A 27,058-nucleotide genomic window follows, 5' to 3' on the forward strand; every position below is an offset into this window, starting at 1 on the left:
TTGGTTACATAATTTTGGTCTGAAATTTACATAATTAAATGCCTAATACCTAGTTTTTTATGACAGCATTTTTTCCTGCTGGCCATCCACAGTCAATCAGGAAATATAACATCAGATTTACAGAAAATGGACAATTGGAAGAAAACATAAAAAAGGAGAAGCAATATCTTAGTTGTCAAAACCATTTAAATCAACTTAGCATTTTTCTTGATGTGTCTGCTTTTTCTTGGAATCTACCCTGTAAGACAAGAAGACATTGTTACTGAAATGGCCATGTGGATGGTTATGAAGAAGATAAGCATACCAAGTTTTAAAGGCAAAGTCTACAGTTCTTTGACAAAGATGAGAAAAAACGAAGGATGTAACTTTTAAGGAGAACTTGTTCATAATACACATTTCCCTGACTTTCTGTTAAATAAAAAGCTTTTTGTAAGAAAGTAGATGGCCAGTTGTCATAGCTGCAGTTTGGTGCCCCACCTTGATGCTTTTTACTAGGCTGGTGCATGCCACCCAGTGCTGTGAATGTGGCCTGCTAAAAGCACACAGCTGCCCCTTCTCATATCTCCCTAAGCCCCTCACAAAGGGGCACTGGTTTATGCCAGAGGCATGAGCCCTGAAGCTCAACTTCATCCTAGCTGACATTCCCCCTCTTCACTCCATCCCTAATAAATTTTTCCTAAAGAGCACTTCTATAGCTAAACCCCTGTCTTTATGGAGCATCATAGAAAACAGGGAACTAGAGAGATTTAGAAGAAATCACACAGCATGTTAATGACAAAGCAGCAAGACTTCCTTAGCCTCTTTACCGTTCTGTGCACTGGTCTTTCTATGTGCCTTGTTGAAATCTACTACATTGGCTAATTTAATAGTTTTCCATTTTGATTCATTTTTTAGAAGAACATCCCATATAATAGAAGGCTAATATGCAAATTGACCAAAAGGTGGAATGACTGGTTGCTATGATGTGCACTGACCAACAGGGGACAGATGCTCAACACCAGAAGCCAGGCTCACAGCTGACAAGAGCTGCAGTGGTGGCGGGAGCCTCTCCTGCCTCTGTGGCAGTGCTAAGTCAGCAGTCAGACATCCCCTGAGGCCTCCTGGACTGCAAGAGGTGCAGGCTGGGCTGAGGAACTCCCCCCAAGTGCACAAATTTCATACACCGGGCCTCTAGTATTGAATATAAGTGTATTCTATATGTATAGAAAAGCTTATTGATTTAACTTTTTCTGCTACCCACATCTATGAGAAGCTAAGCTATTTAGATGAATAATCACCATTATCTTACTAAAACCATTATAGGCATAAATATCTGTGAAGATAATTAAAGATGTGAACTTCTAAGACTAGCCCTCTTGTGAGCTTTTTAAAGAGATAATGAAGGTTACAATCCTTACAGAGCTTTTGCCATGTGATATTAACTGTTGTTAGAATAACATTTGTATTATGCATTATGGTTTTTAATTCCCTGTCATAAATATTTCGTTTATCTTCACAGTAACCCTGTGACCTGAGTGTAATATTGGGATCCTTGTTTTATAAATGAAGATACTGAAGTTAAAGGATATTAAGGAACTTCCTCAATTAGTGGCATAGTGCAGGTTTCAAGTTGCATAGTAAAGATTTGACTGCAGATTGTGGGTTTTCTCATTAGCAAGTTTGGAGCCTTTCTATTTTATTGACTGTTTTAGACACTTTATTATGTTTTGTAATTTCTTAAATTATTAAAGATTATAACATCAATTTATGGTTTAGTCATTGTAAAACTCTATAGTATTATTTTTATTTTAGAACACGACACCCCCTCTAGAAATTCTACAAGGTAACAAAATAGGCTGCATAATTAAACATTTACCCAACTTCTATGAAGTGGATGTGTCAAGATTTTTAATTTTCTTCACTTGTTATAAATTTGGCTTGTGGTTCTATAAAATTAATGTCCATTGATTTCTCAGAAAAGTGTGCAGTCAGTACACAGAGGGTTTGGTTTTCAGAAAAAAAAAACCAAATAATACATCATTATTGATTATGTATTGCCTTTCCTTAAGAGCTGTTGACAATGTGAATGCTCTTCTAAATGGATACTCAGACATAATACTGTATTTGATTCATATCCCAAACCCAGCCATCTCATAGCCAAATATAGCATAGTGTGCTTTAAAATATCAATATTTTTTGGGCCAAAAAAAAAAAGGGGGGGGGGGGAAGGAGAAATATCACCTCAAGCATTAGCTGTTATGCTTGGAGCAAATATATGGTTTCAGTTTAGTAAAAGAGAATAGACTATCTCTTCTCTGTGGCTTCAAAGAATATACCCTCCTTGTGTTTGTTCAGTTACCAGTGGCAATGGGATATTGATGAGCCAGAGAGGGAACACAGAGCTATTGAGGGACTCAGGCATATCTTGGAAATTATCATTCCAATGACTTTATTTCTAACACTGGGCATGCATGAAAGAGCCAAGCAAATTTCATGTAATTGTCATACTCTAAGGGTTTGCTCTAAGGATTCCAGAGGGAAATTATTGATCACAATTATTTACTTTAAACACAAATGGGAAACTCAAGTATCCTCAGGGTCACACTGAAACAGCTCTGGACTTGGGTTACAACTTCAAAATTAATGGGAAAGAGCAAGCAGTAAGGTCAGTGCAGTGCCTTGAGCAGTTTTTCCATAATTAAAAACACACTTGCAGCCAAAGGACATTACCTGCCACTCTGGGAAGGTAGCGGATCTGCTCATTCTGCAAATCTCTAAACATCAGGTGGTTGCAAGTCCTTGCCACATAGTTCTACGCCTTTAAGAATATAGGCAGTTGAAACCAGTTTGGCTCAGTGGATAGAGTGTCGGCCTGCGGACAAGGTCTCAGGTTTGATTCTGATCAAAGGCATATATATTGGTTGCAGACACATCCCCGGTAGGGAGTGTGCTGGAGGCAGCTGATCCAGGATTCTCTCTCATCGATGTTTCTAACTTTCTATCTCTCTCACTTCTTCTTTGTAAAAAAAAAAAAATCAATAAAATATATTAAAAAAATAAAGAACATAGGCAAGCCTCCTTTTGTGTTGTTGATGAAACTGATTGTCACAGTCATCTTAATTACTTTCTAATCCTATATAATCCTGTACAATAAAGAACTAATATGCTAATTAGATCGAACAGCAGAACCACCATCCAAATGATTGTCCAAATGACCTTCCGATGGAGCCAGGGCGGCGAGGGTTGGCTGGGGCTGCTAGGGGCTTCGAGGGCCAGCCAAGGCAGCCGCTGCTGTGAGGACCGAGCTGCCTGCAAGAATTTCCTGCATCAGGTCTCTAGTTCTCAATAATCATGTTATCAGAGGATTTAAATGCCACCCCATAGCTGGCATGGGACTTCGTGAGAAGGTATCATGTACAATTAGCTCTAATGAGCACAGAGAGCTGAAATCTGCAAGCTGCAACCAAGCATAACTTGCAAGTTGATCAAATCACTTCAAGTTGGAGATCTGTTAAGAGTCTCAGAAGGCACAACTCTCTTGGAAATCATTATAAGAACAAGATGAAGAAAGATTTTTGAATGGGACAAGAAGCAAGTAGAGCCCTAGTCAACAAAACTTTTACAACTTTACTACCAATTAGACACATTCAAGAGATGAGTTAAGCGTATGGATGAACTGAGATCACTGTCATTGTCTGGGTTTGGTCACCGTGTTGCCAAATCTTTCCCCAAAGATGCATCGTCACACAAGCAAATAGGCAGGTCTCTCTGTGGCCTCCATAAAACTTGACTTTGGCTAATAGTCCTTAAACATGGATATACCAGAGAGCTTATCTTTATGAAAGGAGTGAAAATAAGTAAGGCAGAGAACTGAGGTATACAGTAATAATGAAGAAAAAAATTAAAAATATTTTCTTTCAGGATGTCAGATGAGTTTAGCTGGCAAAAATGAGGGTGCTTTTGTTTGTTAGATTTTTTAAGATTGTTATGGTTGTTTTGTTTTTTTCTCCAGCTTTTTCAGCATAATTGCTTCTAATTGCATCTGCCATGTCTTGATGGTAACAGACCAGACATCTGGGCCCCTTTTCAGGATCCACAGGGATCTCCTTATAAACCAGGGTTAATATAGGTAACTGCAGCGAGTTTGACCATGACCAAGGCCACACATTCCCTCAGCTATTCTGGTTTAGAAGGAGCAGTGGCAGCACTGTGGAGAGCTGTAATAACAAGAGATGTCATTTTCACTGCATTTTTTTTTCTACATGGCATTTGAAAGGCATAATTGCTCTGAGAAGTTAGATAATGGGGAAACTGAGGCAGAATTGAAGACTATTTTCCCCAAATCAGAGAAATTATAGAGTCAACTGTCGCAGGTGCAGTGGCACATCCCTATCAGCACAAGTGTTTGGGATTATTCATTCACAAAACTGCTCACTGTTATTCTCAGCAAACACCTGAAAACAACCCACGTTTGCAAATCTCTCTACGAATTACCAGTGCTTTCCTCTGTCATGGATTTCCACTTTATACTTTTTTATTTAGGCATTATCAGATTGATTACAAATTCTTAGAGAATTGGGAATATCTGGAAGAGTTCAAGTTTTAGTCTCCCATTTGCAAGCATTAATGCTAAAGCTATCTTCCCTGTATAACTGAAATAGACTCATAGATTAGACTAGTCTCCAAATACACATATTATTGGCAGTCCAGAAAAATCTTTTCCTCCCCCTGATATAACAAAATAGTCTATGTTTAGTTTGCCAGTTATCAGGCATTGTATTAATTTTTAAAATTAGAAATATTTAAAATCTGTGTAAATGGTTTTTTACATGTACATGGTAAGCCTTCTTGCTGCTGAGGGGAAAGGCAATTTTAAGGCACCACCTTGGCTAATTGTGCTATGTGTGCAGAAGACTGACAATGACATACATTCTGATATGTCACCTCAAGCTCAGGGTCTGCAACCACCTCACAGGACAGTAGGACAGAAGCCTTAACCCCTTCCAAAATCCTCTGTGATTCTTTACATCAAGGTTTTAAAAAGTACACAAATTAAGCTGGATGCAGAGCGACATATTTAAATAAAGAAAGTTGAGGATCTATTCTAATATTATGCCACCATTCTTATTCTAAAGAAACCCATCATATCCTTTTATAGTTTAAAAATTACTCACTTTAGCAAAGGAAAGCTAGGTCATTTGTGTTTGTCTTCAAGTGTTCAGTGACTTAAAGACAGATTTTTTTTTAAATGATTGTCCTTTTTGTTTTCTGAAGTGAATTCATCTGTTCTAAATGTACTGCTTTACTTTCAATTATTCCGAGACCTGAGAACATTAATTATCCGAGCAGCAAGTCAAACAAAAACAGGGGTTAGAGACATTTAAACTTTGACCTTATGTAGTTGTTGCCCTTCATGATGATTCATTTTATTTTTTCGCTGTTGAGGTCTAATCTTTCAACTCTTCCCAGACAACCTATAATTCTGTGCCTTTGCCCTCTCTCCAATTGCCCAAGGGCTGTCTGCCTTCAAGGGAGATTTACGGCTCAAATGGCAGAAGCAGTGAAGGTCAGCTACAACTCCAGGTCTGTCAGCCCGGGGATAGGGCATTCCTAAATAATTTCAGTGTGGTCCCTCCGCTCCCCCTTCTTCCAAATAATGATTGGTTTCAGTAACCTGATGACAGGCAAAACTACTACCCCATTACAGCGAGGAAGTTTGTTTCTTCACTGAGAAGAATTCATTTGCTGTTTCTGTATGTAATGCTAACTGACTGTGGTTCAGAGTAAACATGACTGGCTCTGGAACCCCATAAATGAGCCAGTAAAAGCAGCATGGGCTGCCGTGTTTGTGGGGTGATTGTCGTTGTTGCCTTTTAAGTGCTCATCGCGTTTGATTCTCATTCCCCACCTTCCACTTGCTTTCCTCCGGGACACGCAACGTAGGCTCCAGTGTTTTATCATTCATCATGAAACCTCTTCAGACCTGGCTTCCTAACTTATCTTAAAAGATTTATGAGATCATTTCAACTAGGTTCTTTTGAGGGTTGGGTCTCAAACTAGGTTAATATCCATAAACTTTGTGAGCTAGACATTGGCTCTATTGTTAATGTCAGTTCTCCGTTACCTGACTACTCACTACTTGCTACTTGCCTTTGGATCAGCCCATCAAACATCAGAAAGAGGTGAGATGGGGTTGGAGGTGAGGTGAGAGGGTGAGGGTCCTGGAAGTTGATGTGTGTGCCTGTGGCTCAATGACCCTTTCTATGGCAGTCCTTAGGCAGATATTGATGACCATCCCTTCAATATTCACAAAGTCCATTTATGATGAACTCCTTAGTATTTTCCAGATCTTTCCCCCTACTAATTGCATTTTAAATTCCAAAAATAAAACTTGTCTCAGATATGACACTATCGTGTAGATAAATCCAAGCGCATTTGTCTGAATAATGATTCTCTGAACCAAATTTCAGTCTCAATTGAAAAACATATCAATAGTATGGGGCATCTGGTACCGGTTTGGCTCAGTGGACTGAAGGGTCCTGGGTTCAATTCTGGTCAAGGGCACATACTCTGGTTGTGGGCACATCCCCAGTGGGGGGTGTGCATGAGGCAGCTGATCAATGTTTCTCTCTCGTTGATCTTTCTAGCTCTTCATCTCTCTTCCTTCCTCTCTGTAAAAAATCAATAAAATATATATATTTTTAAAATAGTATGGGGCAAAGCTCTGGAATATCAAAGAGTTGAGTTCCTAACACTTGGTTTAATTTTGTAGTTGGCATAATAAAGAGCTTTATTCAAATAATAAAGAACTGGAATTTCTTTGAATCAGTACCTTTTAGGTTTCAATTTCTGGGTTAGTGTCATTCAGAAAACACTGTATGAGCATCCCAAATGACTGAAGCATACATGTTAAAGAGTCATGATCTTTGTTTTCAAGGAACATACAATTGAATAATTTTTCATAAAACTGTCTTCAAAAGTCAGTCTCTTCCATTTCTTGAACCTCATTTGCCATTCTCAAAAGGTGATAGTGGCTTTCTCCCTTGATCTGTATGAAATCAGAAATTCTAATCTTACTATTAAAATGTATTCAAAAAAATGTTTCCTCTTAAATCTCTTGAGTGTTCATTTTGATGTGCTTCCTCTTTAGTTTTTCACAAACTTCCCACAGTCATTTAGTATGGCTCCATTTCTCTCAAACGATTTATGAACAAATTAAATGATACAATATTATATAGATATTTAGCTATTTCACTTGTATTTGTCTTCATCTATTGTGATAATCATTCCATTTTAACAACTAATAATTTTATATCTATATCTATGTGCTGATATATCTACACCCAGAACACACACAAAAGAAAAGTTACTTGTTTTCTAAATAGTAGGCTATTACTCACTAATAAGTATTCTTTTCTGGAGCTACTTATGCAGGCTTGAAGGACATAATTTAGCCTGGCTTCCTTAAATAAGTTTCTGCCTCATTTTTCTTCTTTATTGAAACTTGCTTTGACCCCTTTTCATTTTTCAGTTTGATTATTAATCACTCATTCTTGTTTTCCACCAACCTTAGATTAAATTTCTTAATAAACATCTCCCAAACCCTAAATCAGCATTTTCTATGCAGCAAGAGACACAATCATTCACATGGTGCCAAGGATTTGCCATCTATCCACAATAACATCTGCCTCTGAAAACAAAGTCAGACATATTATATACTTTTGTTGATTTTTATATTTTCGTTTTTGGCTTCCTTGGAAGCGTTGGATTTATTGCCCCATTACTGTGATTTGGTCCCTTCTTCATCTTTGTGTTATTGACCCTTCCATCTATTCACTGATACAATTACGTTGCCTCAAAAATGGAAATAAATCTGTCCAAACTTGAGATCAAATTATAACTTATTCCTTTGCTTGACTTCCTTGATTAGTTTCTCATTTTTCTTTAAGAGTAAAGGATGACTTTACTCATGTCTCTTTGTCCTTGCTTGTCTACTAGTGTCAACACTCCGGAGCAATTTCATAAGAATTGGGTAGCATTGATTGCACATACATTTTTCCAGCCCCCAATAAATTCTGCACTCGTTCTCCCAGGTTTAATCAAGATAACTCAGCTAAGCAAATGAGTCTTTCTCAAAGTTTTTCAAGGACAGCAGCTAACCTTTCCTGAGTGCTTTCCCTGCTGCTATCGTTAATACCATATTAACTTATCTAAGTGTTGTATCAGCCTCAGGAATTACATGCTGTTATCTCTAGTTTGCAATAACAAACCGACCACCTCACAGGTGAAGTGAGTTTGCCCAAATTACATGGCTGCTAAATAGCAGAGATGTGATTATGTGCCCAAGCCAGGCAGATTTTCAAAATAGTTATTTGGTCTATGATAGACTATATCAGTGGTTGGCAAACTCATTAGTCAACAGAGCCAAATATCAACAGTACAACGATTGAAATTTCTTTTGAGAGCCAATTTTTTTAAACTTAAACTATATAAGTAGGAACATTGTTATTAACTTAATTAGAGTACTCCTAAGCTGGCCTTTGCTAAAAACGTCCTCAATCTGATTGAGGCATTTGGCTCACAAGCCGCTGTTTGCCAACCACTGGACTATATCATTCTGTCTCTAAACAAATTCTACCCTTTCAAAAACCAAAAGCATAAGACCTACCAACCCCAGTCTCTCCAAGCCAGATTAATAAATAAAATTCACATTCTTTGTTAATGGCCTGCCATATATTATTTCCAGGCAAGTGGGGGCAAGCAAGTCATTCCATGAATATTCATGATAGAAAAAAACTTTATAAAATAATTTTCTATCTTTAATTCCCAAAGTTTACTTAGACCTTTATCCAAACTATCCTTAATATTTAGTACCTTCACTAATTAGCTCCCAAATATAATTAAAATGTATTAGCTTGTTCTTGAACATTGTTTACCCTGATATAGTATGATTGTGTCTCTAAAATAGCCATCAACCATCAGAAAACAAACAAAAAATATTTTTAAAATTTAGGATGTATGGCTCATCTACCATTAAAGAATTGAATATGTATTTGAGAACATCTGGATTTCAACTCCATGTCTCCATTTTCTCCCAGCTGCTTAGCATTATGAATATAAACACTATCACTGTCTCTTGTTTGTTCTTCTGTCAATGGAATCCTTCACGTCTCCTCTTTCTGTTCCTTCTCCTCAGTGTGATCCATGGCTTTTCATTCTTTTGTTGCTCTAAAACCTTCCTAAATGCAGTGTCTCTGCTTCCAATCCATCCAACATACCATAATAGCCAGACTAATCTTTTAAAGCTTTGCTTTTATCCTTTTACCCCCCTTGCAAGCATTTCCAAGGGTTCTGTCTGTTTCATCAAAGAAAAATTCCTCAATCTGACTGTGGAGACTTCTAAAGACAAGCCCTGCCTCCATCTGTTCGTTCTCACTATTCCCCCGCACAAAGCTGTCCTCTGGTCAGACCAGTGATTTCTCTGGGCTCTGCTGTGTAGCTACGAGCCTGTGCTGTGTAGCCTTTGTCCTACCTCTGTGCTATCCTATGTGGTGGCAGCCTTGATCCGGAGCCTTCTCCACATCCTAGTCATGTTTCCTAACTGAATGTGTTTGTGATGGAATGACCTGACAGTGGACAGTCCCAACCTGGGGGCCAAACAGACACCAGGTGACCTGAAGAAGGCACAAGAAAGTTAGTGGGAACTGTGCTGCCACAGGAGCTGCATGTCAGCAGAAACCTAGGAGACATGAGGAGAGAAGGGATGAAATGGATGGAAAAATGGGTTAAGTCAGTGTCACTGTTACTGGAATAATAGTGAGAGGGGAACGGAGTATTGGGGAAATAAAGCATGAGCCAATTTCTAGGACTTTGGGAAGAAATTAGGAGATCATGAGAAGTTGATGAGCCAATTTATTTATTGTGGAAGCAGAAGATATACAGATTCTAAAGGGAGGACTTCCTGTACCTGAAGCCAAAGTAACTCAGGGCTGCAAAGATCAGAAAATGATAACATCAAGGTATCAAATAGAGCATTACTCCCAAGACTGGTTAAACAGCTTCCAAGAGGACCAGAACATGAAATGAACTTCTTTAACAGAGTACACGTTTGCTCAATCTCACAATGCCTGGCATCTTTCTTATAATTCCAGGAACTAGTGTGTGTGTGTGTTTGTGCGTGAGTGTTAGGGGGGGAGAGTCTATCATGAGTCCTAACGGTAGCATAGCCAGACTAGAACCATGTATTTTGAAGTGTTTTCCTCTCTCTTTCTTGAGACTCAGGCATTTTTAAAAAAATATGTGAGTGTGGAGATCTGTGGGTAGAAGTTAATCTTCCTATAAGCACCAAGAGTGCCAAGATGATTTTCCTTTGGGCATTGTTGGATGATAGGGAGGTAAACCTAAAGTTGATGCTCATATTATTACACCACATTTGGGCAGCAAGTGCTAAATCCTTAAGAGTAGCCTTAACCAGTCTAGGTCTGGCCACATTCAAACTTGGGACAGGAGGTTTGAAGATCCCCTGACAACGCATAGGAATTCAGAGAAAGTTTACTTTTAATGTGATGTCCTAAGGAAATACATGGGCATAGCTTATTACTTAACCTCTTTAAGCTTCAAGTTCCTGAGTATATATTCTTGTAATACCTTAGTCTGTCTTACATGTAGTATTGTGAGGATTAAATGAGTTCATGCCTGTAAAGTCCTAAGCATTCAGCAAGTGCTTTAATGTCAGCAGCCATATAACCATACTAATAATGTATATAATAACTCCTTGTTTTGCAGCATTATTTGGAAATACAATGCATTTTGCAAGTTACTAAAGCCTAATTCTGTAAAAAAAAGAAAAAAAGAAAAGAAAAGACAACAACAACAAAAAAACAACTTTACATTCTCAATTGTTTTTGTTTGAAAATATTTCTAAAATGTGTTCCATACTTTTCTGCTTTGTTCTTAATTCCATAAAGTGAGAATGTTCTATTCTAGGAAGAGCACAGGGGTCTCTTTGGGAGAGATATTGTACTTTCACTGTACCTTCTGGGTTTTCTATTGCTGTTATGTTTTTAAAAGTAGGCCCCAAAGGAATTCTGAAAGAACCAAGAGCCTCAAGATTAATACCAAATTTATTTTCATCTGAGTCTCCATTTCCACACCTCCAAAATACCTTGCAAGCCCCAGAGGGAAGGCATTAATTTGTCCTTTTAACAAATACCTCTTGGGTGTCTACTATATGCCAGGAATTTCTCTAAATGCTAAATAAACCATAGGACCCCAAATAGATAGAAGTCCTATTCTCATAGAGTTTATATTCTGGTTGGAGCTATATTCAGATAGTAAGCAAACAAAAAATAAGAAAATTTAAAACAAGTCTCAGAATGGGAAAAAATATTTGCAATGTATCTGATAAATGGCATGTGCCCAGAATATATAGAAATATCTTACAAAATAATAAAATGATAAACCAATTTTAAAATGAGCAAAAATCTTAAATAGTCACTTCATAAAGGAAAACACAAAAATAACTAATAAACACCAGAAAGTGTGCTCCACATCACTAGTCAACAGAAAAGTGAAATTATAATACCTATGATATGTTATTTCAAACTCACTAGAATGACTAAAATAGAAATAATTTTATAATACCAAATATTGGAAAAGATGTACAATAACAGGAACTCTCATACATTCCTGTTCAGACACTAAGATGATACAATCAGCATAGAAAATCATGAGGGCAGTTTATTAAGTTAAACACACATCTGCCTTTTGACTCAGCAATTCCACTCTCAGTTATTTATGCAAAAGAAGTGAAAAAATATGTCCACAAAAGAACATATAGAAAAACATTCACAGCAGCTTCATTAACAATGGCCCACATCTAGAACGACCCAAATGTGCACCAACATATGAATGGGAAAAACAATGGTGGTTAGTCATACAATGAAGTACTACTCAGCAATAAACAGGAACAAGTTTACCCACACAATCACATGGATGCCTATTGAAAACATTTGCTGATTGAGAAAAGCCAGACTGTCCCACTCAAAGAACATGCTATAATTCCATTGATATGAATTATAAAAGGAGGCAAAACTAACCTATGCTGTGAGAAAACTGGAAGAGGGTTTGCCTCATATGACATGAGGGGATTCCCTGAGGTGACAGAGTGTTTTTTATATCTTGATTTGGATGTTGGTTACATGGGTACATATTTGTCAAAACTCATCAAACTCTTCATTTATGATCCATGTGTTTTATGGAATGAAGACTATTTTTTTGTATTTTATTTAAAAAATATTTGTATTGATTTCAGAGAGGAAGAGAGAGGGAGAGATAGAGACATCAATGATGAGAAACAATCACTGATCAACTGCCTCCTGCATGCCCCCTACTGAGGATCAAGTCCTAACTAGGAATTGAACCCAGACCTTCTGGGCCATAGGTTGATGGTCAAATACTGAGCCACACCGGCCAGGAGACTATTTTTTATTTTATTTAAAAAAATATAGAACTATAAAACTAGCCATGGTTGGTCACTCCCTCTTTAACAGATAGCTCACTCTTGTCTTGGCACTATTACAAGACTCTCCTCATAGCAATCAAAAAGTATGCAAGCTGAGTGGGAAGCTCCCAAGTCCTATAAGGTGTTGCTACTTGCTCTTAGACCTTGCATTGATGGGGGAAGAAAGAGGGAAGAAAAGGGAAGAAATTATAGAAAAGGTAGAATTAGTTGTTATGCACAAGTCAAAGCTGAGTTATTTCTTCAAGAATTCCAGCTGCCCTAGTTGTACTTAAGATTAAAGTAACCTGGTTTAGGTAATGATGCATTATGTAGAGTAATCTTTACTCTTAATCTGTATGTTTCCGTAAGTAGTTTTCCAAAGAAAAAAGTACACACTTGCCAAATAATTGATTCAATTATTTGTGAGCCGACTTAAGCTTTAATTTCAGCTTGTGCCTTCTATATTTTGCACAGATCATAAGTAGGAAGCAAAATCTATTACATAAAATGCAGCTGGCAGAGCAGGCAGGGTCTGAGTTTCCCCCATACTTCACGGTGACCCAGTTCAGTCCAAGAAATTGGCTCTGAGTCTATGAATATGTGAATATTTATTTTTTATAACCTGAGTTCTTTATGAATATCAATCACTTAGTGGAAGTCTCAGAGGTGTTTGAGCTCTTGAAAGACTTTTAACTTATATTACATATTCCCAAATAACTTCAAATGAGTTTTTCAAGATTACTTTATAGTGTTTTCTACTTCCCATCTTTTAGTCAAGCTTAATCATAGTCTTATTTTGATGTGCTCATGCTCCCTTTAAGAGCCTGGAGGTTGTTGCAATTTGCTAAGGGCCAGGAAACTAGAGACACGGTCCAGCATTGAATAAATTAGTGTAAAGTAAGTGCATACACAACAATAATTTAAATTATTAAAATATTGATGCAAAATGAATTAATAAAACACCACAGAAATTACACAAAAAAATTTTTAATCAGAAATTAGAATATTTCAAATATGTGGAAAAGAGGTGAATTTTCACCAAATGGGTGAGTTAAAAGACTAAAAATTTGTGAAAAATAAAAAGTATCCCTATTTTATACCAAACACCAAAAGTACTTCTAATTTGATTAAAATTTTAAAGAGCAAAAAATACTCTAAAAACAATAGGACAACTATATGTGAATATTAATATGTTTTAGGGATGGGGATATACTTTCCTTTTTTTAATTTTTCAATCACATTTTACATTCAATATTCTATATTAGTTTCAGATGCATAGAATAGTGGCCAAGCAAGGAGGTATACATTCTATAATACTCGAGGAGTATTATAAGAAATAATAAAGAAAAGGATTGAATGATTTTATACATAAAACAATAGTAATTTTACATGTAAGGAATGAATAAAATTATAAAGCAATCAACAGATAGAAAAATAGCTGTACATTTATGACAGCCCCAAAATTGATGGGCTTAGTATACAGAGTTCCTGCAAAGCAATTTGGTATCACAAAAAATGAAAAATGGATGAAGAACATGAAAAGCAATTTATAAAGAAAACGTGTCTTCCAAGAGTAAAGGATTAGAGGAACTCTCTTTAATAAAGAAATACACAGACATAGGCTTTCTAACTGGTACTTAGTAATTTTATTGTTTCCCCAGTCCCCATTCTTGGTTCGTGGTTACATTTGACAGTTAAAGCCACTTGAGTAGAGAAGGATTTTCACTGGGCTTCCACTAAGCCAAGACTTAGATACGTAGCCTAGGATAAGAATGTAGTCTATGAACAGGGGATATAAAAGTTCTTTGGCTTTTCCAGCCTGGAATTCGTGGCTTTGTCTTTATTTACACAGTTGTCCTAAGTTCCTGAGGTAAGCAGCCACAGACACAAACACTGCCTTCCATCTCTTCGGTCCAGGGATCACGGTTAGAGAGGCAGTTCAATGGAGTGGTCAAAGAGGAGAATCCTGGCTGCCTCCCTGGAACCCCGGCTCGTATTTTACAATTTGAGTTCTTAACCTCTCTGAGCCTTACTCTCCCAACTGGGATAACTTTCCCAAGTAAGGATAACAACTTTACCTGCCTTACAAAGTTTCCATGAATATTTAATGAGATTACATAGGCACTTAGCACTCTGACTGATACTTAGGAACTAGTAGTAATTGTTGGCTAGTATCTTTATTATTGGGGGGAAAACACCTTAATTCTCTTCTGAATAAACATTTGCTAAAATTTCACACAATAATCCTTTATGTGGACTTCCATGTGGGAAAAGTATAGTACTTGACATGGGAAGATCTGACCCCAGTCCCAATTCTGCCTCTAACATTAGAAGTTACATGACCCCTCTGTGCCTCAGTTTCCCCATTTGTTAAATAAAATAATTGAACTACCAATTGCAATACCTCTTTTTGTCCAACATTCTGCCCTAACGAAATATAGAACAGTACATAAATGAGGGCCTTTAAATAAGGTGTATTGAGTAAGTAATAATACTGTATCAATATTATTTGAGTTACTATAAGTGACAGTTTTTAAAACCTAAAAAAGTATATATTAATTTGCTAAACAACTGTCATATCAATTTATTATAGTACTGATCATGCCACATCAATCAGAAGCTCCAATTGGCAGCTTCTTTTTTTTTCTTTTTTAATGTTTTTATTGATTTTTTCTTTTTTTTTAAGAGAGAGGAAGGGCAAGGGAGACAGAGATAGAAAAATCAATGAGAGAGAAATATCAATCAGCTGCCTCCTCAGGCTTCCTACTGGGGATTGAGCCTGCAAGCTAGGCATGTGCCCTGACTTGGAATGGAACCAAGGCCTCTTGGCTCAACCACTTAACCACACTAGCGGGGTGGTAGTTAAGCATTCTTGATTAATTTTTAAAAATTACTTAATTTTTAAAAAGTTAATTTAGTGTGCTACAAAGCATGGAGAGCTATTAAGTAATGAAAAGTTGGAAAACCACTGTAGTGTATGTTTAGTATCAGTGAAATATCCCAACCACTAAATTTTATAGGAAAGCCAAAGTTGATGCTAATTTACTCTGTAGAGCATGTAACAAGGGTAATATTGATACCCACTAGTTCTGGGCATTTAATAAAACCAAGAACTGTCCAAATATTTTTATGTGGATTATTTGCTTTAATCCTCACAACAACCATGTATTCCCATTTTATAAATAAGAAAAACAAATATAAGAATGAGATCTATTGTTATCTAAATAGATGAATCTTAAGAATTTCAGAATTTCAAAAATAAATGATCTATAGAAAAATAGTTTGAAAGCATTTGAAATTCAATCCCCCCCCTTTTTTTTTCCAGACAAAGCATTGACAAAGTGCAAGCCCTACACAAAATCTATCTCCTTTCACTTAAGTCCAAATATTTAGGAGGTAGCAGCAGTTGGCGAAACACATGGTTACCATATGCTGGCATTTAAGAAAAATTATGTGAAGTACCTACTTAAGAATTAGCACCGGAACATTTTTGGTTTACTCTTGATGTCTCCTTGCTATTCTGCACCCTTGAGGCATTTAAATTCACATAATTAGTGTGAAAGCACTAAAAAAACATGAATTTTAGTATTAACCCAAGCAAAATGTAATTAAGGAAGTAAATCTACAACAGGGGGGGGGGGGAATATATATATATATATATATATATATATATATATATATATATATACTGCTTTGTAATGTCCAGGAAATGGCTTTGGGGTTATCTGCTATTAAGAAGTATTTCATTCTTATTCCCTTCTCTTCTACTCGTTCATTTCTTCACTCCATAATTATAATGAACCTGCTTAATACAGAGGAATTGGGCCCTGAATTGAGGCAGATCATGATAAACCGAGGATGCTGAATTGATGTTGAATTTCTGTTATCACCATTAACTTAGGGTCTCCTTCCAGAGGTGTCCTTTGATTTTTTTAGTACAGCTGTAAAAAGTGAAGAGGGGGGAGAGAGAGAGAGAGAGAGAGAGAGAGAGAGAGAGAGAGAGAGAGAGAGAGAGAGAGATCAACATAGGCCACACTCAGGGCTTTGACTTTTGGCCAAAGAGTTCAAGGTGATTTGCAGATAAAACTTTCACAATGGGATGGCAATTATACATCTGAGTATCACCCTCTCCCCTCCAATGGGTGTTATCTTAATCTTCCCCATAATACAGGGGTCACTTTGAAAGTGCCTCAAACAAGCTCTAAATTACCAGGATTACTTGCTGTTTCTTTGAAAATGACTTTCATGTGAAAATGCTTCAGAAACATAAAAGTTAATCAATCCCTATCATTACTTGCATCTAGCAGCAGAGTACAGAGGAAATTAAATTCTTCTTCATTCTTCCCTACAAAATGGATTAGAACCTCATTCAATCTTCTCCACATTATATGTAGAGAGGCAGTACGACCCAATGCCTGCCCCTCCCTCTTTCTCCAAAAGAAAAAAGGTAAAACCCAGACTGCTTTAAAACTTTTAAAGTTAGAGAGGAATTCCAGGGAGGGTTCTATTTCTACTAGAGGTATAGCGTGAAGGGTTGGAAATACAAGTTCAAGGAGCTTAGGTCTCTAAAAACAGAAATATCTTATTGACATATTCAACAAAAACCATTGAAAGCTTCATAAGTGTATTACTCTACATATTTTATTGTCAGTGTTCAGCAAAGCTTTTATGTTCAGTGTTGAGCAAACCCTTTGTGTTCATGTTTAATAAGGATGCCCAATCCCAACATTTCCCCTCTCTTTCAAACTTTTTCATAGGTTGGCCTGAGAGAAAAATGGAAACCTTATGTTTTACTAACTCTAGGGATCTCAGCTTGATTCCTATGAATAAAATATGAGTCTGATCATTAAAATGTAATAAAAACTAGTACTTTGAAACCTTAACCTGAACAACTTGCTTTCTGATCTTGAAGACAGACTTCAGCTGCTGTCTCAGCAGGGCTTCCTCTGCAGAAAGCCCAGGCCTCAGAGAAACCACTGCAGCCTGCTCATCTGAGAGGCGCAGCTAAACACTGCCGGAGCCGTTTCACAGTGGGGATCTCCTAGTGGCTCTGGGGTGCTTTGTCACTTTCAGGCTGCCAGGGTCGTCCTACTCTCACTCTCTTCCCAGAAAAAAAACAATGCAATCAGCAGGAGTCAGGCTCAGGTTGTATTGAGGTTAAATTCGTGGTTGAGTGTCCCTCAATTTGTCTCTCCAGAAATCTCCTTGCAGAACAGAACGAGGTGACTTTTCATTCAGCTCATTCTTTAAAGAAAGACTCGGGCAAATGTTCGCGAAGATTGGGCAATGGGGCTCAGAGAGAAGGCCCTCAAGTCAATAGCATGGAAACAGCATAAGGGCAGCCAGGTCAAACTGTGCTCTCAGAATTTCTCTTTTACATGTGCAAATGTAACCCACACAACAGTGGGTGGGAAACAGCCCTAAACGGCTGCTCCCAGCAGGGGTCCCCAGAAAGGGTGTTTAACACCAGAGAGAGCCAGCATAAGGTCTGTATTTCTAAGCTGGGGACGGGTAAAAAGGCCAATTTCAGCTCATACCCCAATATGGAAGTCATTCTCTCTGTTCAAGAGAACATCCTTCGAGATTTCTCTCCTACTACCATAGCACAAACAGAAAAAGAACCAGAGGAACGGAGGCTATATTAAAGAAAAAAATAAATGAAAAAAAAGGTTGTAGGTGACTAATAACAGATTCATATTTTTTGCAGGGAATTAATTTTATATTTAGTGAATTTTAGGCAATCAGGTAAGGAGTGATAACTTTCTAAGAGAAAAAAAGGACTAAACGTCTAAATTTAAGATCCCAAATATCTTGTGCTGGGGGTGTCACTATAGCAAAATGATAGGTTTTCATTCTACTGAGCTACAGATCACTTGAGTTTTTACTAATAATATTCAACTAGCCAAAACCGGTTTGGCTCAGTGGATAGAGTGTCGGCCTGCGGACTGAAAGGTCCCAGGTTCGATTCAGGTCAAGGGCATGTACCTTGGTTGTGGGTACATCCCCAGTAGGGGATGTGCAGGAGGCAGCTGATCAATGATTCTCTCTCATCAATGTTTCTAACTCTCTATCCCTCTCTCTTCCTCTCTATAAACAATCAATAAATATATTTTTAAAAAATAATAATAATATTCAACTAGTAGCAGAGGAAAGTGGTGACTGGCCAAAATGACCACACACACATCAAGGGATGCTCACATTTGGTCAGACCTTTTGAAGCATAAAGCTAACCCATGATCTAACTTACTATATGTTTTTCTTTATATAGAACTCTGCTGAGTAAAATTCTGCTTGCGTGATTGATCAATAGCTTGAATTCTTTAAAGAGAACAAATCATTGGATAAGATGGAGCCAAGGTCCTTTTTAGTCTTAATCCTGTCCACATTCTATGCTCAACTCAACTATTTATCGTAACTTCATTCTCTAGGAGGCAGGATGCCCCATAAGAGCACATCAATCTAATTCCAACGTTAAGGAATATCTGGGAATTAGCTGTCTTATTGGCTGCATTTTTCTCTTTCATGTTGGCCAGAGTCAGGGAATGGCTGGTTTTCAGAACACATCTATTCCTTGTTCTAGTGTCTTCCAGCCTATGGAATGACAACATGTTGATCAGTACAGCTGAAATCCCAAGAATGCTCCTTCTTTGCTGGGTGTGGTGACAATCCCAGTGAAATATAGTGATATTCACAATGATTGCCAACCAGTTGGCATGAAGCCCAGGAGCAGGGATCTGAAGATCTCTGGTTACTGGATGGTGAGGAGGTCAGCATGACTCCCAAAGATGGGGCCGAGGCTTCAGGGAGCAGGTGATGGGGACAGGGTGCCTCAGAGCTGAGACCACTTGGTAAACCAATATTTTAACAGCTGTTATCACTATACTATTAATAGTACATCCCGGCTGGTTGTAAGAAGTGAGTGGGTCAAAGATTATAGGTTGGAGGGACTATTGTGAAAATCAAAGATTTGTGAATTCAAAGTTTTAAGTGACCAATTTTATATATTTGACAATGGACCTCACCTAAGGCTCCCTCTCTGCCTTTCTTTAACTCTTTTTCTGCTTTCTTTTAACTACCTCTCAATTTCTCTATTATTTACCTTCTACACAATGTCTAGACTCTCTAAAAACCACTTCCTTTTTCTCTTAAACTGCCATGCTCTCTCCCTGTGCTCCTTCTTTTTCTTGCTGTTTTCTCTTATACCTACATTTTCCCTCTTATCCCTTTGTCCACTCCCTATAATATCTTATAAGTATAATGTTGATTTTCATAGTGTTTTTCTGTAAGTCATTGTGGCCCACTTTATCTAAGGGCTATATGTAAGAAAATATGTACATAAAGACTTAAAATGAAGAATAAGCCATATCTTCATTATGTGCAAAAGAATAAATTCATTTCAGAAATGGCTAACATTAAAATCCCCATCCTGCATCCTGGGATGCATTGTCAGAAGGCACTCTGTTCTTGACCTTCCCAGACCAACAAGCCAAGATTTTTCTATAAATTACCTGACTGTGTTGTTCAACCAAGATCACGAGTTTGGCCATTGGGCTGCTTACTCCCTCCTTGTCTTCCACCTGTACTAGCTACCCCCGTCCCAGACTTCCACAGCCTTGGACAACCCTGAAAACAAGTCAGACCCTTTTAATAGATAACAGCCTAATCCATGAAGCTTTGTCAGCAGAGTTCAAGGGGCACCGCCAAGCTCAGCAGGTGACATGCCCAAAAAAGGGCTGAAATTCTCCAAATAAAGCAGAAGGGGATGGTTGGTGTCTCATACAGCACCTTTGTCCCAAGCACACCTGGACTTGTTTGTCTTAAATTTATTCCCTGTCCTTCCCTGCTCCGCTCTGTTTCCCAAGGTAGCAGGTCAGTGGCTCCTGGCTGGGTTTGGCCCCTGGGAGACACTGGCTGGAGGAAGGGAGAAGCCAGCTGTTTCTCCCTCCCATTTCTGTTTTGGACCATTTTCTCCCTATTTTTCTGCTTCTGTCAGCACTCTGGGATGACAATATGTTTTCTAGTTAGGTTTTCAGCCTCTTCCATCTCCCGTGAAACTAATTCCCTAAATTAAACCCCCTCTGTTCTAAATGCTCACAATGATTTCTATTTTTCTTGTTGGACTTGACTGATACATCTCCTTAGGAGCAACCACCTTTCTAAAAATCAACACTACTCCTGCCTGCCTCGTCTCTGCAATCCCACTTCAGGCCTGTTTATACATTTCAGCCACTACCTACATAAACCTGTGCCTTCCCTTCTGCCACTGTAGTTAAATCCCTGTCACTACAAACACTGCAAATCTGAATTTTCTCCACGAGAGGAAATACAAGACCTGAAGACTTGTAGATAGGGATTTGGATCACTGAAGAATTGAAGAGACATCTCTCCAGCACCCTCCTCTGTTGCTAGTCTCAGCTGAGGCATCATCAACTGTTAGTGGGAATATAAAATGATGCAGCTTCAATGGAAAAGTACATGTTAGCTCCTCAAAAAATTGAAAGTGGAATTATCATCTGATCTAATAATTCCATTTCTGGGTATAGACTCCTCAAAATTGAAAGCTGGCCTTAGAAGAAATATTTGTACACCCATGTTCATAGCAGCATTATTCACAATAGCCAAAAGGTAGAAGCAACACAAGTGTCTATCAATATATGAATACTAGCGGCCTGGTGCATAAAATTCATGCACAGGTAGGGTCCCTAGGCCTGGCCTGCAATCAGGGCTGATCTTCCTTGGCTGCCTGCAGCTGGCCCTATCCTCTGGCCCTGCCCCTGGTTCCCTGTTCCCCATTCAGGCAATTGGAGTCTGTCAGCCCCAGGGGTGGGGGGAGGGACCCAGAGGTTGGTCCATAGGCCCCAATCAGACTATGGGGCCTGGGGCTGAAGGCAGCTCCTGCGTGAAGGGTCTGCCCTCTGGTGGTCATTGTGATCATAGCAATCTGTCATTTTGCTGCCTGGTCAATTTGAATATTATACTTTTATATATAGATAGATATAGATATAGATATAGATATAGATATAGATATAGATATAGATATAGATATAGATATAGATATAGATATAGATATAGATATAGATATAGATATAGATATAGATATAGATATAGATATAGATATAGATATAGATATAGATATAGGTATAGGTATAGGTATAGATATAATTATAGGCAAAATGTGCTATATACATACAAAGGCATACTATTCACCCTTAAAAAGGAAGGAAATTCTGACACATATTACATATTACATATGCACATTGAGAACATTATTCTAAGCAGATTAATCAATCACAAGAAAAGACAAATACTATGCAATTCCACTTATGTGAGGTACCTGGAGTGGCCAAATTTATGGAGACAGAAACTATGATGGTGGTTGCCACAGGCTGGGGAAGGGGAGAATGGGGAGTTGTTTAGTGGGTACAGAGTTTCAGTTTTGTAAAATGAGGAGTTCTGGAGATTGATTGCACAACAATGGAACTATACCTAACACTAAAGAACTGTACACTTAAAAACTGATACAATGGTAAATGTTATGTTATGTGTATTTTACCACAATTAAAAAGTTAATGAAAAGCAATTATTCTTTTTAAAAAAGAAGTGAAACCTAGCATATACTCAAGAACCTATTTTACAGCCCAAAAAGATGGATTGAGGAAGATTGGATTCAGGTTATATTACATCTTTATTTTCTCTACCACTTAAGTAGTTTACTTAGTTTAGAGGTGTGTAACTGGCCAGGATTTCTTAGATGAAGATGGCTTTGGAGATGTGGTTTGGGAACAATGATTTTACTAGACTTCTCCTGTTAAGTGGACTTGTGGCTGTGCAGCCAATGCCAGTCACTCTGCTCTTTGGTGAAAAGAACAATATGGCATGACAAGAGGAACATTAAACCTGGAGTCAGGAGAACTGGGTGTGAGTCTTTGTCCCATCACTGGAGACTTAGAAAATGGCAAGCAACTTCCCTGAGCCTTACATCCTTCATCTACAATATAAAACAGGGCAGATAATACCTATTCCCTATTTCCTTGTGCTGTTATAATGCTCAAATAAGAAAATATGTCAAGTGAATTTTATTGTATAAACTCTAAGGTGAGACCCCCCAAAAAAGGCATTTAATGTAATTTCCACTTAAGATCATTGGTTTATGTTTTCTTTTTACAACACTTTTCCAAATCGATATGTTACTTATTATTTCTATTAACTTTAGCAACTTAGCAAACACAAAGAATATAATCAACAATGCCAGCCTTGTGCAAATTATCTGCCAATCTTTATTAGCATGCAAACTCACAACTCTACATTGAAATTAGCTGTTGCATACAACCTCATGTTTTGTTTTGTTGTTTTTTAATTAACATAATACACTTCACTTTCAGGTATTAACATGCCACGTAAAATATTCTGTTACTGCAAACCATTAGCATGCTGTAGTGTATGGCATCATCCCCAAATAGGCTCTAGTCTTAAAATATCGGCCAATAAACAGAAGCCTTTAGAGAAGAGCCTATGTGCTAGTTATGCCCTCGTGCCAAATAATAATCTGATGAAACTGGGAACGGAGGCAGCATCAACCTGCTTGGCTGAGAGGATTCTGAGGCAACACCAGCAGGAAGACATAAATGATTAATGTGGTGAATGACAGTCCTAGGGGAGAGAATCCTGAATGCTGCCAAGCTATTAACCAAGAAACAAGACTAGATTTGTCACAAGTGAAGGACCAACACAGAATCATAGGAAGCCAAGAGCAGGGAGAGAGTGTACAAAGTGGTTCACAAATTCAGTATTAGTCTGTAGATCTTGGGCTTGAGCTCTGATACTGCCACCAACCGGAGCTACTTATTTAGCCTCGGGAAGTATGCTCAACCTCTGTAAGCCTTCTCTGTACCATCTATACGAAGAGATAATAACAGCATCTAACTCATAGAGTTGCTTAGGAAATTAAATGAGATTTAATATAAAGCCCTTAGCATGTGCTCAAAAATCAGATACGGAATTACATTTGGCAGTAAGTCTCTATATCTTAAGCATTTACAGTGTTAAAGGCTAAGGGAACTCTGCAGAGTACTCAAGGCATACCAATCTAGTGGGAGTCAGACATCCCCAACTAGGGGGTGCCAAGTCAATCCCTCTTTAAGAATGTTAACTGTTTTTTGTTTTTTGTTTTTTTAAAAATAGCAATTCAGTTGCATTCAAACAATCAGTAACAACATAGTACCAATACCTCCTACTCTAAACCCACTCTGCCTCTTGAGTGCAGGGAAAAGTATATACTGTAAACCCTGAGGGGAAAAAACACACACTTAAGAAAGGCTCCTGGTGGCTAACGAGGCTCAAATTAAAAAACAAACATACAGAGCCCTAGCACCAGTTCTAACAGGGGCCGCTCACATGTATGCATATATATTCTTTGGTTAATCTCCCTTCCCCCTGCCCCCCCCCCACACACACACCATCTCAACCTTCCCTCTGAAATTGTCAGTCTGTTCCATGCTTCTGTGTCTATTTTGAACCAAACTGTGAGGATTTGGATTCCTCATTTGCATGAATACAGACCAGTCAGGGACCAGGCAAAGGGGACTTCTGTCCATATAAGCCCACTCCTCTCTGACTCTGAGAGAACACTTTGCCTTTCCACAGAAGACTGTGTTTCCCTGTCAGAGCTGAGTGGAGCAGGCCAGCACAGGCCAGAGCAGCCTGGCACAGAATGGAGCTGACTGAGCTCAGGGGAGCTGATCAGCACAGTGCAAGGTGGACATGCAAGGAGCAGGGCAGAGCTGTCTAGAGAGGGGCCTGGCCCCAGGGTCACTTCACAGCCCTGCTGTTTTCACAGCCATGCTGTATCACCATTGAGCTGTTTTGCACTGAGTAAAGTTTCCTTCTTCCCAGCACCTCAAACTGAGGACTCCTGTTGGTATTGAATTGGCACCAACAACCACCAGCTGACAGTACTATCCAAAAGTCTGATCATCTAGCATGAATAAAGTAGGACAGTGGCTACCCTACCTCAAGTCTCAGGTATTTGAACTGTATCCTTCATTAGAAAGCAGTAAGTATTGGCAACTATAAATATTAAAGTCCATTTCCAGATACAACAAATTCCACACAAATGAAAAATATTTTTAAAGTTGCTAATGAGAAGTATGTTTAGCATTATGGAAGCAAGTCTGAAGAAAGCAAGTAGCATGAAAGCAGAAAGAGCTCCACTGTTACTAAGTCCTAAAGTGCCAAGGCTGACTGACTGGCAGACCCTGAGTGACAGATGAATGATTACTCTGACACATGTTTCTATGAAAGAGAGGGCTAAGGGACTGCTTGGCTATAGGAACAAAACAGCCTCATTCACCTGCCTTCGGGCTTTTATTGTAGCTACAACTTGAACTAAAATTAACTATTAGATCCTTGAGAAGACACATGAGACTGTAGTGTCTTTTAAGTAAGGATGTTTTGAAGTCTAATTATAAAGATTCCAGTAAAACATGTGGGGGCTCAGACTTGTTTGGAAAAGTCAAGGCAGGGTCTGCTGCCTTTGGCAAGTTGCTCCTAGAGGCCCTTGACCTTTTGAGATTCCTCCTTACAGACTTTCCAACCAAGACCCATGCTTCCCTACACTAAGGGTCTGAAATGGCACAAGAAGCCACAATCTCCAGCAGACTCAACACAAGTGTTCTCTTCTCAGTGTTGACCCAGGAGGAGCAGTTGGTACCTTGCTTTATTTGGCAGAAAAGTTACTATTTCCAACATATGAACAAACATCAAGGAGTCAATATGAAGAAAGAGGCTTGTGTAATTGTCCTATTTTTCCAAAATCTGATTTTTATAGGCATAACCTTAATTGGAAGCTTTGAACTTAACAGGCAAATAATTTGGGGTCACTATCAAAGTGTGCCTCTAAGATTACTCCTTTAAAACAGGCTCAATGGAGGACAATGATATTTTAAATGGCTGAGTTTGGAATGAGCTGCAAGAAAAAGTCCTATACTGAAGAAACTCCGGACAGAAGTGAACTGGCATCAATTTCATTAAAAAAAATATTTTTATCCTCCATATTATTAGTTCTGTGACTAAATCAAGAAGAACACTTGAAATTTAATTACACATTGATTCAAAAACAGAGATGAGCCAATACACACAGGCCAAGAAAGGCTCAATGGCTGAGTGTGTTAATGCAAAAGCTCTGAGGTCATGTAATACTCAGTGCAAACCTCAGCCACCTTTGGGAATTGGGCTTAAAGACAGAAGGCTGATGGGCCTGAAAGATATTTATTTATTGCAATTATCAGCCAATTCTGTCAAGATTGAACTATCTCTTTGGATAACAAAATACTCACAGAGAAGATTTTCCACAAAGAAAACGAAAATAATAACCCTAGCTCTCTCCACAGAGTCTGCCTTGTTTGTCCTAACAGCAGTTGCAAAAGGGGAAGGGGAGAAAGGAGCAAAGAAAGAAAAGAAAAAAGAAGGGAATGACAATGCTTCCTTCTTTGTCCCAAAAGCAGTATAATATTTATAGAATTAATATTAAGAGTGTGGATTCTAAACTCCCCAATATTGTCACATTTTATCGGTTTAGCCTGCTATAGCTTCCCTCACAATACTTATCAATGGTGTAAATTAGTATATATCATTCATTTTATTTGCTGGTTGTCATATATTTTCTCAACTGCAACATCAGCAGCTCCAATGCAGACAGGGTGTCATATTACTGCAACTGTACCTCCAGCTCCTAGAATGATGCCTATCAAAGTAGGCCCTTAAAATATGTTTGTGGAATGACAAATGAGTAAATTGATTGATTAGATAATTGTTTAATTAACTGGGGTATCATGATACCTTGCTTTTTCAAAATACTGTGTAGGCCTCCTTTCCCCCATCAGGTGCATTGACATGGAGGTGGGTGATGCTGACATTACTCTCCCAAGCCTAAGCCCAACTTAGCGTTCATGTGCGCACACACACACACACACACATTTTGTTTATGCAAAGAAACTTAAGCTGAAAAGAGAAAATATACTCTAATAGAAAGTGTGAAGGCAGGAACAGGTAATAAGAAAAGAAAGAAAAGAAAGAAAGAAAAGAAAAGAAAAGAAAGAAAAGAAAAGAAAGAAAGAAAAGAAAAGAAAAGAAAAGAAAAGAAAAGAAAGAAAGAAAAGAAAGAAAGAAAGAAAGAAAAGAAAAGAAAATCTACCTGCTGTAGTAAAGAAATACATTTAAAAATAATAATGAGATATCAGTTTTATAAACAATCTTTTCCCCTTGGATATGAAGGAGCAATATCTATTTTTGCGCATGTACAGTGAAATGAGCATTTTTACAAACTGCTGATGAAAGTGTCAAGTATTACAGATTCTCATCTGTCTGGGTAGTCTTACATGGAGCTTGTTCAATTATGATGTCTGTCCTGCCACAGAGGTAAGCCCAAGAAGGCAGAGGACCCAGTCTAAGAGAGATGAGGAACTGCTGGAAAGACTGATTCTTTAGTTGTGGCAGATCATCACAGATATTTAAAGATCCTGAACTCCTTCAGACAGATCAGTTCTCTAGGACTGACCTACTACTCTTTAACTGACTTTG

The sequence above is a fragment of the Pipistrellus kuhlii genome, unplaced genomic scaffold (assembly GCF_014108245.1).
Source record: "Pipistrellus kuhlii isolate mPipKuh1 unplaced genomic scaffold, mPipKuh1.p scaffold_m20_p_7, whole genome shotgun sequence".
In the NCBI taxonomy this organism is placed as follows: Eukaryota; Metazoa; Chordata; class Mammalia; order Chiroptera; family Vespertilionidae; genus Pipistrellus; species Pipistrellus kuhlii.